Source organism: Ictidomys tridecemlineatus, chromosome 8 (assembly GCF_052094955.1).
Source record: "Ictidomys tridecemlineatus isolate mIctTri1 chromosome 8, mIctTri1.hap1, whole genome shotgun sequence".
Lineage (NCBI taxonomy): Eukaryota > Metazoa > Chordata > Mammalia > Rodentia > Sciuridae > Ictidomys > Ictidomys tridecemlineatus.
The window spans coordinates 64268567-64281451 of record NC_135484.1 but is presented as its reverse complement, the minus strand read 5'-3'; the positions used below and the strand labels follow the sequence as shown (position 1 = coordinate 64281451).

Below are 12885 nucleotides of genomic sequence, written 5' to 3'. Positions count from 1 at the left end.
TTCCCTAAAGGCTGTACTAATTTGCATTCTCACCAATGGTGTGCAAGTGTTACCTTTTTCTCTATATTATTGCCAGCATTTGTTATGTTTTGTCTTTTTATTAGAAGCCATTCTTATTGGAGTGAGATGATATCTCATTGTACTTTTGATTTGCATTTTTGTGACTAGAGTTTGTTTTTCAACTCATGATTCAAGCAAGGATCATTCAATACTCTTAGTTGTCCTAATCTCTTTTAATCTAAAATACTCCTTCTTTTTGTCTTTTATGACTTGAGACTTCTTTTTTTTTTGGAATCAGGGATTGAACTCAGGGGCACACTGAGCCACATCCCCATCCATATTTATATTTTATTTAGAGACTGGGCCTCCTGACTTGAGACTTTTGAAAAGTTCAGGCCAATTGTTCTCTATTATGTCCATTGATTATTTCTACATTTTTGTAATCAGATTTAACTTTATTTGTCATTAATACCAAATGGATCCTCAGTGTATCATGTTAAGAAGTATGTAATATTCATTTGTTCCATTATTGGTAATGCTTTATTAATTAATTAAGGTGGTTTATTTAATAATATGATTAAGATGAATTAAAATGGTGTCTTTGAGATTCTTTCATTGTAAAAGTAACATTTTCTCTTTCAATTAATTGATAACTGGGTGAAGCTTTAAGATTTTATGAATATCCTATTCTCAACAACATTATATTCAGTATTTTTAGTTCATGATGGTCTTTTCATGAATCAGTTATTACATTAATGTTTGCAAAATGGTGATTTCTATTTATATCATTTTACATTACAAATGACCTTCTTTAAGGAAAAAAACTCTCTCCTTTCCTGTCTTTAATTTTTTAAAATACCATTATCTTTTTAAGGATTTATTTTTATATTTAATATATTATCATCTATTACTATAGTTTTTTGGATGCTCAAATTATCCTTAATATGTGTAGTAGAAATCCCTCATGTTCAACTCTGTGTCCTTTAATATGCCCTTAGCAATCTTTGAGCTCTTCCTTTTTAGCAGATATTCCCAGTTTACCTTATGCTTTTCCTACCCATGACCTGAAATCAATTATTGCCCCAAGGAATCCCTGTTTTTTACAGTGGGCAGTTGTATTTAGAAACAAAGATTTGGGTTCATGCTGTGATTATTATTTCTATGCACCTTTATGGGATAGAACTAGAAAAAAAATACACACACACATATGCATGTGTGTATATGTGTGTGTTCACATATATTTCCTATACTGAACATACATATGCATATGAATATAATCATATACATATCATATACATATGTGTGTACATACCAAGAAAAAATATATATCTATATTCTATATTAAAAGCTATATTGCAGGGTTCTTCCACATATTTCTCTAATGTTTGGTTTGAATTTTTCTTTTCCACAGTGAGAATCCTAACTTTTAACAACATCAATAATCAATATATTTACTCATTTAGTGTATCCTACAGTAATTACAAAATATTTTCAGAATCACTACACTGGTATTCCTACCAACAGCAAACTTGCTAATAAGCAAACTTAAATATTTTTTTCTTTAAAATATATCCTACTAGGGTTCATAGTTATAATACTGTGTTCAAAAATTAGCTAATTTGTGTATATGCATGTATGGACTCATGTTATAAATTCTCTATATAGCTAAATTAGTTTGTCTTTGTATGTATTCAGTGTTGGTGTTTTTAAATTAAATTTTTTATTTGTGGAGAGAGTTTATGTGCTAATATATAAAATGCTATACATATTGAGGACTGGTCATAAAAGTTTGATTTTTTTTCTCTTTCTCTTGTTCCTACATGTCATCTTTAGTTAACTATTTTCATTAGTTTGTATTATATTTTCCCTTTGTCTATTTTGCAAAAATAAGCAAGATGAATACAGACAAATCCCCTTAATGTATTTCTTATTTATTCTCTTCATTCTTACATGATTATTGATATTTTTAAAAATTTAAAAGTATACATTGTTAATCGATCCTTGTAAGTTTACTGACATCATTAGTCTTTTTATATAGATACAAAATACTCCATTGTTTGGATATATAGTAGTTTATAAAATTATACTGCCTACTAACTGTGGGAATTTAAGTGTTTTCAATATTTTGCAATTATATTTAATATTCCAATGAATATATTTATACACTTTTTTTTTGTAGTTCTGGAGATTTCTCCTTAGAATAAATGACTAAGAGTAGAATTGCTGAATCTGAAGAATATATTTGGTTTTTCTAGATACCACCAGATTCCCTTCCATCAGGGTGGTATAAAGTAATGTTCTCACAGATATTGTATGAGAATGGGTTTCTTCACAACTTTGGCAGCAGGGTGTATTGTCAAGCTATGAATTTGTATGGATCTTGATAAGTGAGAAATGGCTAATCAGCCATTTTTTCTGCACAGTTTTACAAACTAAGTGACTTTGAGCATCTCACCAGTTTTTTAGAGATATTTTGTATGTGTTTATATTCATGTATTTTGCTCATTTTTCAGAGTTTTCTATATTTTTGGAATATGAACATTTTATCTATAATATATATGTTGCATATATTTTCTCACCTTTAATGATTCTTTCCTGTTTACTTATAGTGTTTTCCCTAAAAAATGTTTCTTTTGAAACATCTCATATAGTTTAATTTATCCTTAATGTATCTGAACTATTTCTAAAAGTTAGAAAGTCTTTCTTCATAGTGAGGTTATAAAGGAATTAATCCATATTCTGTTCTAGTATGTGTATGATGTCCTTTTATATTTTTAGATATATTTTCCATTTTAGTTTATTCTGATAAATTTGTGGTATTGATCTCATACTACATTCTTCCAAAAGGATATCCAGTATATTAATACTTTTTTTTTCTGTACCAGGGATTGAACTCAGGGGCACTTGACCACTGAGCCACATCTCTAGTCCTATTTTGTATTTTATTTAGCGACAGGGTCTTACTGAGTTGCTTAATGCCTTGCTTTTGCTGAGGCTGGCTTTGAACTAGCAATCCTATTGCCTCAGTCTCCAGGACCACTGGGAATATAGGCATGCACCACCGTGCCTGGCAATACCTTTTATTTAAAAGTACCTATTTTTTTCTCAGTGATGATTGGAAATGCCAACTTCTTATATACAAAATTTATATATGTTCTTAAGTCTATCCTTGGACATTCTCTTTGGTGCCATTCATATTTCTATAACACCCAGTCTTAGTTATGTTTTAACATATGTTTGAGCTAGGGAATCTTTATTGGTCCTTTTGATGGCTTTCTCCTGCCTTTTTAGCAAAATTATTTTTTTACAAAATTATTGAATAAATTTATCTGATTTGAAAACACATTATTCATAATATATTTACAGAGTCTGTTTTTATATTAGCATAGTGATAATTGATCTCCGTATAATGTTAACTCAAACTATACAAGAACAAAGATATTTTTCTATTTATTCAAGTCTACTTTTCTGTCTGAAAATATTTTAAAGTTTTATTTAGATATATTTTTCATATTACTTGTTAACTTTAAGTATTTAATTCTGTTTTTGGTAACCATCATAAATAGTGTTTCTTTTTTATTGTACTTAGTAACAGAAAAACTAACTGAAAATTTGAATGCATGTAGTATATCAATTTGTGTATATTCATTCTATCTCTCTCTTTACCATTCTGAATTTTATCTTTGGTCTCAGTTTACTCATTGAAAAAATTTTGAATTTTACATGTATACTGTAATCTATCATGTAATATTGAACTAGGATGTTTTAATTCTTCTTTATATCATTATGCCTCTGTTTCCTTTTATTTCACTGATTAATATCTCAAAAGAGAATCTATTCTTAGAGGAGTGAAAATTTTTGTCCCGTTACTGACAATGAAGGTAATTGTCTATAGTATTTTGTGGGTGAATTAAGTTGTTTATTAACTTTGGAATACACACACACACACACACACATACACACACACACACATTTTTATTTTATTGAGAATGGGCATTAAAATTTGTTCAATCTCCTTTCATTATTTCAACACCTATAAACAAAATCGTGATTTTTTTTGATGGTAACATTTATTAACACTATGAAACCATTTATTAACACTATGAAATATACTAATAGATTTACTTGCATTCTTGGCATAAATGCCACTTGGCTTTGATGTATTTTTTTCTTATGTACTTTTGGATTCTGTTTGCCTATTTATAATTTTGAAGAGATATTCATAGATGTTATTTCTTTTCATTTTGAGTTTGTATTTCTAGGTTTAGATATCAAGGTTTTGTATACCTATCTACCATCCACCTCCCCACCTCCAAAAATAAAAAGAATTGAGAAATTTCTTTCCTTTCCCTATTTCTGGAATTATTTTATAGCATTGGAGTTATTTTTATCCTTAGAAGTTTGTTGCAATTTCCTTATGAAATAATCTGGACTCAATAATGTGTATATGGCATAATTCCTATATATTTCTGTAGAAATTCTTTCGTTCATAATTTCAGTATATGTTTCCTAGGGAATGTTCGATTTTGTTTAGCCTTTCAAGTTTAATTCATTAAGTTGTACATAGTAGTGAAAGGATTTTTTTTTTAAATTTACCCTTTTCTAATGGTGACTTTCTTTCCCACAATTTATTGTTTTGTGTACTTGGGCATTGTTCCATTTGGTGATTAGATTTGCCAATGATTTCTTATTTAGTTAATTTTTATTACAAATGCTAGCATTTATACGATTTTCTGTTTTCAAACTTTACAATATTAGCTTTTTTCTTTGGTTTATTTTTGTTTTTCCTAATTGTATAAATTAGGAATTTAACTCATGTTTTTTCTCTGATGAGTGAATTAATTTAATCTAAGAAATTCTGATGTGCAGTGTTTTAATTAAAGTTGCTTTTTAAAACACCTGTGATTTTATTTTGGTCTCTTCCCTTTTGTTCAAGAAGTAATTACCGAAGGGCTTTAAAATTGAAGTTAGAATAACCCTAAAAATATTGTTATATTTTTTATATTTCATGTCATTGTAGTTTTGAATGTATTATTTCCTTCTAATCGAGCTTATTGGGATTTTTATAATGATCAAATATATGTTCAGTATTTGAAAAATGTTCCAGGTGTCTTTAGAGTAATTCAAACGTTTAGTTTTCCATATATGAAGTTAAATTTTCTCTAGCTATCTATCACCTACCAGTCAGCTACATATTATCTATCATCTTTATATTATTTATTTATTTTATATCCTTATTTTTTTCTCCACTTCTCTGTAGAAGGTGAGGGTTCCAATCTTCTTTCAATAATGCATTTCTGTCCATTTCTACTAGCATCATTGGTTGTTCTATTTTCTGTAAGCGGTTAATATTTATTTGGTGAATAGAAATTTATATCTCATATATCATTGTGAATTTTGATCTTAATATTATAAAATTGTCATTCACAAAATCTAATTTAGTGCATTCTGGATTGGATTATGTTTTTTTCTGTTGTTAGTATTTCAACCATTGCTTTCTAATTTCACAATTTGCTGGTATACTATTTACTTTTAACATTTCTGAATCAATTTGTTTTAGGTTTTTCTATTGCACACAGTGTAGCATTTAATTTTTTTTTGTAAGCCAACCTGGAAATCTTTTTCTATTAATAAATATGCTTAAGTCACTCACACTTACTGATATGACTTATGTTTTGTCTCACTTGCTGTATATTTTGTATTGGATTTTTAACATTAAATGGCACATTCTTTTAATTCATCTTGTTTTTAAATTTAATGATTAATATGCTTATTTGATTTCCTTTTATGTCTCTCTTGCTTTCAATTATTCAGTTTGATTTTTTATTTTTGTCAGTACACATAACATTTACATTCTTATAGATTTGTCTACAGATCTTGCTGTATTTTGTTTTCTACCTTAGATCTGTAATTAAAAATATTGAATACTTATTGTCAGTCTGTGATATTTTGCAGACATCTCCATGTTGAATGAGGTTCCTAGACATAAGATCATATACATTTAAAATTCTCACTAGACTTTGTTTGATGGACCACTTACTTAATTCCCTGAATTTTTTGAAAATTCTCTGTATATTTCTGTATGTTTTGTTTAAAGAATTCTTATTCTAAAATACCTTTCTTTTTGTTATAAATTCCTTGATCATTTTGTCCAGAAATCTTAAGAACTGCATTTTACTTTTAAAATGTAATAACTTTGTTACTGCATGTCTATGTTGACCATTCTGTATCAACTTTTCTAATCACAACTTGAACCTTTTCAAAGTACAAGGCATATCTTCTTTCATATCTGGAAAATTTTCTTGGATTATAGTTTTAAATATTTGTCTTATTCTTCTTTGTTTCCTTGTTGGCTCCAATTGTATGTGTATAGGACATTCTTGTTCAATCTTGTGTATCTCTCACTTTCTAGGCCTTTTTACTCTTGATTTCATTGTCATTCTTTTGATCGTTTTTACTCATCTCCTTAGTGCTTCTTATTACACTTTTAGTTAAATACGTTTTTACCTTAGTCACGTTGTAAATTAGTCTAAGATAACTTTGTCCTTTTCTTCTGTTTTTTTTAATCTTAATTTTTTTTGTTTTCCATCTTAATTTTTTTACCTTTCTGTTTCTTAAAATTATAAAGTTATTTATCAGTATCAGAAAATGCTCTTATGGCTATTTGTTTCTGATTAAAATACTAGATTACAGGTTTTTTATGCTCCAAGTCTACATGGGAAAGAAATTTAATCAATTAGAATAATTTTATTTTAACTTTCTATTTCATTCTTATAGTAACCTTGATTACTACTGATAACATTTCCTCTTGACTTTTTAATTTCATACTTCACTTTGTAAGTGATAACATGTATTTAGACATGATAGGGAAAATGGTAGCTCATGTGTGCTGTCTTCAGTCAATATTATGAAGTATCATTTATTTAAGAGATTATATTTCTGAGAAGGGAAATTACCTGTCTTTGATTTTGGGATTTTTGTTTTCTCACCTTTGGGCTTTTAAGTTCTCCCACTTATTTCTCTCTTTACTGTTAACACAAAGCCATTAAGTAACAATGTCATTCCACTTGGCTATCATCTCTATAATTATTTATTTTTAAGTCCTTTCCTCTTGACTCTCAAAGAGTAACTCTTCTGACAGACCTGGAAGCAGATCTGTTCTCAATATTTACTAGTTCAGTCTGTAGTTTTTTTTTTTTTTTTTTTTTTGTGTGTGTGTGTGTGTGTGGTAGGGGCCAGCAGATTGACCCTACATATACCATTGTGAAATATTTCTTCCAACTCAAAACGTACATACTTTGGGAATAGAATAAGAAATTTCCCTGTTTTTCTGGGGATGGTGGCACAGGTGTATAATCCCAGCAACTTGGGAAGCTGAGGCAGAAGGATTTCCAGTCAGAGCAACTGAGACCCTGCCTCAAAATAAAAAACAATAATAAAATAAATAAACAAATAAAAAAAAAAAGAGCTGGGATGTTGCTCATGGTGGAGTGTCCCTGGCCTCAATCACCAGTACTGCCAAAAGGAAAACAAAAAAATCCCCTTTTTTCTAGTTGTATAGTTCCTGTGCAACTGAGTCAGAGGAAGTGCTAGAAAAAATAAATTATTTCACATTTTTCCTCCAACTAGTTTTAGTTCATGCTGAGAACCTTTGGCATTTCTTCCTGTGGTCTTAATTTCCATCTAAACTGATTTTAGATTTTAGATTTTCTACATTCACATTTGTGTTTTAATCATACTTTGTGAGAGGTTTCTTAGGGACTTTTGAAAAGTAAGCATTTAAATCGTGTTCTGTTTAAATTTTAATCACATGCAATTTGTTATTTAGATGATGTTTAAATTTTCACTTAAGATTACTTTATACATATATGTTGCATAATAGCTTTAAATATTTTTAAGTCATATGTCCTTATCACAATCTTCCACTGCTATCTTGGTCACTGACCTTACTTAAATTGTTTGTTTTATCGTTTTAGTTGATTCCATTAATAATCAGAATCCTAGTTGAATAAAAATATATCTAAGATGTAGTCAGAATAAAGAATACAGTTATAATTACAACTTTTGACTTTTTATGTTATGTTCTCATATTTGATAGAATCATTGGTTGAGAAATATTTCTGACTAAATATAATTGAACAGTGTCATACATTGAAATTTAAAATGCTAACTAGGAAAGACTTTTTTAAAATGTAATTTCTTCATAAGCAGATAATAAAGCATAGCTTTAATTTTATATCAAGAAATGGATCAAAGACCAAATTTATTCCTTATATTGTAAGTATTAATTTAAAAAATTACTAACAAAATATTTCAATGAATAAAGCAATACAAATATAAGGTTGACTTTATAAATATTTGAGTAGAAATTAGCAGCTAAAAACTAGCAGTATCTAGTTTAATTGTAGTTCTCTGAACTATCGTGTTCTTAGAGTTGTCAAATATCAGGTTTATCTTTAATGTGTTGCTTTAAATAACATAGTGCCTTCTCTAGTAAAGATCTAATTGTGGATGTCAGGATTTGATTACCTAATATGATCTATTCAAGAAAAGCAATTGGGAAATGAAATGGGTTATTTTCCTATACTCCATTGCAGTCATTTGGTTTCCTGTAATTGGTACCAAATTTTCCATCTGCCTTGGTCTTCTGTTAATGATTTCAACTAAAACCATCACATTTCCTGCCTTTGAATTTGTGCTACAATAACCCTTGATTAAATGTCAGGTTTTTGTTTTCATTGTTTTACTTTTTGTTCCTATTTACATTTTTGACAGCCTTCTCTCTCAACTGAATACTGTTATCACTTCTTTATTTTAATCCACTCCCAAGCTGCCTATATTATCACCCCTGTGTTTCAGAACTCAGATTCTTACCCTTTAATCCACTAATTGGCTTTTTACCCCATCTCTTCGGGTCTCCTCTTTGTACATCTGACCCTTCTTTCTGTTGCACAGCCTGCCCACCAGGCTGGAGGTCTTGCCAAGATCTTTGTACCCTGTGCCCTCTTTCTTCACCCAAAGGACTTTATTATTTTTCCCTCCACTGTCCCAAAAGTTTCTGTGAATATGACATCCATTATAATAGTTTTCTAGAATAAATGGCACATTTCCCCATCTTCTAATAAGTTTTTTGAAAAGGATATTTATTTTGTGAAGTCAGTATCTTTTGGTTAAGTACATGTATTGGTTTCAACATCTGGGAATATATATATATATATATATTATTAACAAACAATTATTTCATCCTGTTCATTTTCATTTATATTTTCCCTTTGGTAAGAAAACAGTATATGCTTAGTATTCATGTAGTCAAAATATTGTTATGGAGAAATAAAATTTATAGTTACCTTTTAGTGAGTTTGAACATGTGGCAAAATAAAATGTATGAAAATGAACCAAGACACGATATTCTTTATAAATTTTACATAAATATAATGAGTGCTTAATTTGTCAGTTTGTACTATTTGCAATATCCTCTTAATATATTCTGTGTAATAGGACTATAGCTATGAATATAGCACAAATTATATAGGAGGGTGTTAGTTTACATACCAGCAATATAATTCAACCACAGCTGATCAAAAATTTTGAAATCTGCATTATTTTCTACAGATCTGTTAAAGGTATATTTTATTTATTTTGACTGTAATATTTTTTTTTCATATGCAAAGACTGAAAAATAGTTCTGGTTTCCATTATAAACTTGCAATTTGGACAGGCTGATTTAATTCATTGAAAGTAATTTTTTGAAGTATCTGACTTGATGGGAACATATATATATATATATTATTAACAAACAATTATTTCATCCTGTTCATTTTCATTTATATTTTCCCTTTGGTAAGAAAACAGTATATGCTTAGTATTCATGTAGTCAAAATATTGTTATGGAGAAATAAAATTTATAGTTACCTTTTAGTGAGTTTGAACATGTGGCAAAATAAAATGTATGAAAATGAACCAAGACACGATATTCTTTATAAATTTTACATATGAGTTACCATGTAGCTCATCAGGAAGAAACATGGTAGGGATTCAAGACCAGTAAGAATTTCCAGAAATTATGAATTTGTCTGCATAATGGTAAGTTGTTGGTCAAGGGGAATAAAAGAATGTAACATATGATCTGATGTAAAAGAGAAAGTGTCAGGATGAAGGGTAATTAGCATACAACAAGTGAAGGAGTCAGTGAATGAATCAACAAAGATGAAGGTAAAATGGGACTTCAACAAATGCATTTAATTGTTTCTGTTTGGTGAATTGGGTATTTAGGATGACTATTTCCAGCAGACCTGGAGAAGTCAAATTAGCACTAGTTTCCAGAAAGAAGCAAAAAAAAAAAAAGAATTTTTGTAAGACCCAAAGTCTTACATTACAATTAGCAAACTGAAAATATAATTTATCAGTAGATTTAAGGAAAAATAAATACATGGAAATAGATCAGACTCGGCAGAATGTCAGGGTTAGATATAGTGCTTTTCCATGAATATTTAGAAGTTCAAGTCTGACTAAAAACTATATATCAGTAACATATAAAAAAATGACATGTAATTTTTGTATAGTTTCACAAATAAAAATTCCTCAAAGTAATATTTATTAGCTAGCCTCTAAACATTACCATGTGAATGTAAACATTACCATTTGAAACATTCAAATGTATCTTCAAATATATTGATTTCTACCTATTATGCGCATCTCTTCCCTGTTTTATCTATACATTTTGACTAGAAACTCTCCATGAACAGGAAGATCTTTGGCCAAAAAAGGATCTAATTAAGTGATTAACAGTCTGTGCTCTCTGAAGGCTTATTATATGTAGAAATATAATTTAAATATCATATCAAGGGTTGGGGTTGTGGCTCAATGGTAGAGCTTTTGTAGAGTTGTAAGGCACTGGGTTCAAACCTAAACACGACATAAAAATAAATAAATAAAATAAAGGTATTGTATTCATCTACAACTTAAAAAATCACACACATATATATGTACATATCATTATAGTGAAAATAAGTAAATAAATATAAATAAAATAAATAAAAAATAAATTATATGTGTGTGTGTGTGTGTGTGTGTGTGTGTGTGTGTGTATCAACAAGTTTAAAGGAGTGGGTGTGAAAATTGTTGCTTGGTTTCTGGATTTCTGAATGTTCTAAATCTGTTCTGTTCAATATAGTAGACACTAACCACATGCGGCTACTGAACACTTGACATGATTTCTTTAAAGTCAGATGTGCTATAAATCAGAATATACACTGGACTTTTAAGTGTGGTACATAAAAAATAAAAAGTATCTCTTGAATCACATTTTATATTGATTGTTTCTTTGAAATAATATTTGAGATGTGTTTTAAGTAATATATAATTAAAATTATTTTTTTCTTTTTTATTTGTTTGCATGTGGCTACTGGAGAATTTAATTACTTATATGGCCCACATTACGTACGTACATATTGAAAACTGCAATTTCCAAAGGATGCCGAATTTTTTTAAAAAGAATTTAAATTTAATATGCTCTGGTTATTTCACTTAGGTTAAACATTAGTTTAAGCTTTTTGTATCATTTTTCAATTATATTTTGGTACATACTCTGAATTATATGTCTATGAATCTCCTTTCTAAGAAATATTCCATAGAGTTCAAACAAAACCAAACCACAAGGCCTGCCTATGGTTTTCTTTATCCCAGCTATGTGAGAACTGAGGTAAGAGGATCTAAAATTGAAGACCAGCTTGAGTTACTTAGCAAGACCCTGTTTCAAAAAAGGAAAAAAAAAATTAAAAGGTCTGATTGTCTAGCATGTGTGAGGCTCTGTGTCAATCTTCAGTAATGAAAACCAAACCAAATCTAATGAACAAATAAAGGAAGAAATCTAAATGAAAGCTAGTTAGTATTATTGGTATCAAAATATTAGTATTCCAAAACACACTTTTATCTTTCCTTTTAAAGTATTCCAACACAATTCTTCCTGGAGTGAACTAGAAGTTCATAAACTTGGTGATATTAACTTTCTTCTAGTTCACTTTTTCCTTTTCTCACCTTTTGAGGGAGAATCACAAACTCAAAGCTTAAAAAGATTTGCTTACACAAGAATCCAGAGGAGATCATCCAGAGGGTCCTGAACTGAATTTGCATATATTTATCACGAGATCAGGGAATATGAGTAATGCTAGGAAATTTCTTAGAATAGCCATTTGGAATTGAATGTCTATTATTTCTCTTCTCACTGTCCTTATTTCTTCACTCACTTTCCTTATTGAAAAGATACTTTAAGCATCTATATTTTTGTTATGAATTGTATTCCTTTGATTGCTTTCTAGATAATTTGTACTACCTCTTTCATTTCCATTTCAATCCAAGAGTTAGTGAGGAATGGGCCTTTAATTTTCATGTCTGCAAGAATTTTCTTGCTCCAGCATATAAATGAATTTTACTTTTAAACCCGATCAGATACTTTTGTTGTATAATAAGAAAATTTAACACAGCATTTTGGTGAAATTATTGATATACTTTAAACTTTCTCATTTTGAGTCTTCCATTTCCTTATACTTTTTCCTATTTCAATGCCTTTTTCAGTTTTTTATTCTACTATAATTTCAGGTTGATTCATATGAACTAACACTATTTCACCACTGTTGTTATTACAATAAGACTCTTATTTCTCTGTACCTCTTTTTAAAAATAGTACATGAAATATTTTCCCCATCAAATTCACCATTTTACATTGCACTGTCATGTGTAACTAATTAAAACAAAAATTCACCATTTTATTCTTTGCTGTACATTTTAAACAATGATTTTATTATAGATATTTTAAAAGTGTATATCACCCTCTGCTAAATGCTTTTTTCCACCTCTGAGTTAGTTTTTAAAATTTGTTTGGTCAAA

The 12885-nt window shown here is 29.0% G+C and overlaps 1 protein-coding gene across 4 annotated transcripts in view; it reads left to right on the top strand.

Moving 5' to 3' along the window:
- LOC144365869 (uncharacterized) overlaps positions 1-12885 on the top strand; it is a 546961-nt gene that overhangs the window by 298297 nt on the left and 235779 nt on the right. The window lies entirely within an intron of this gene.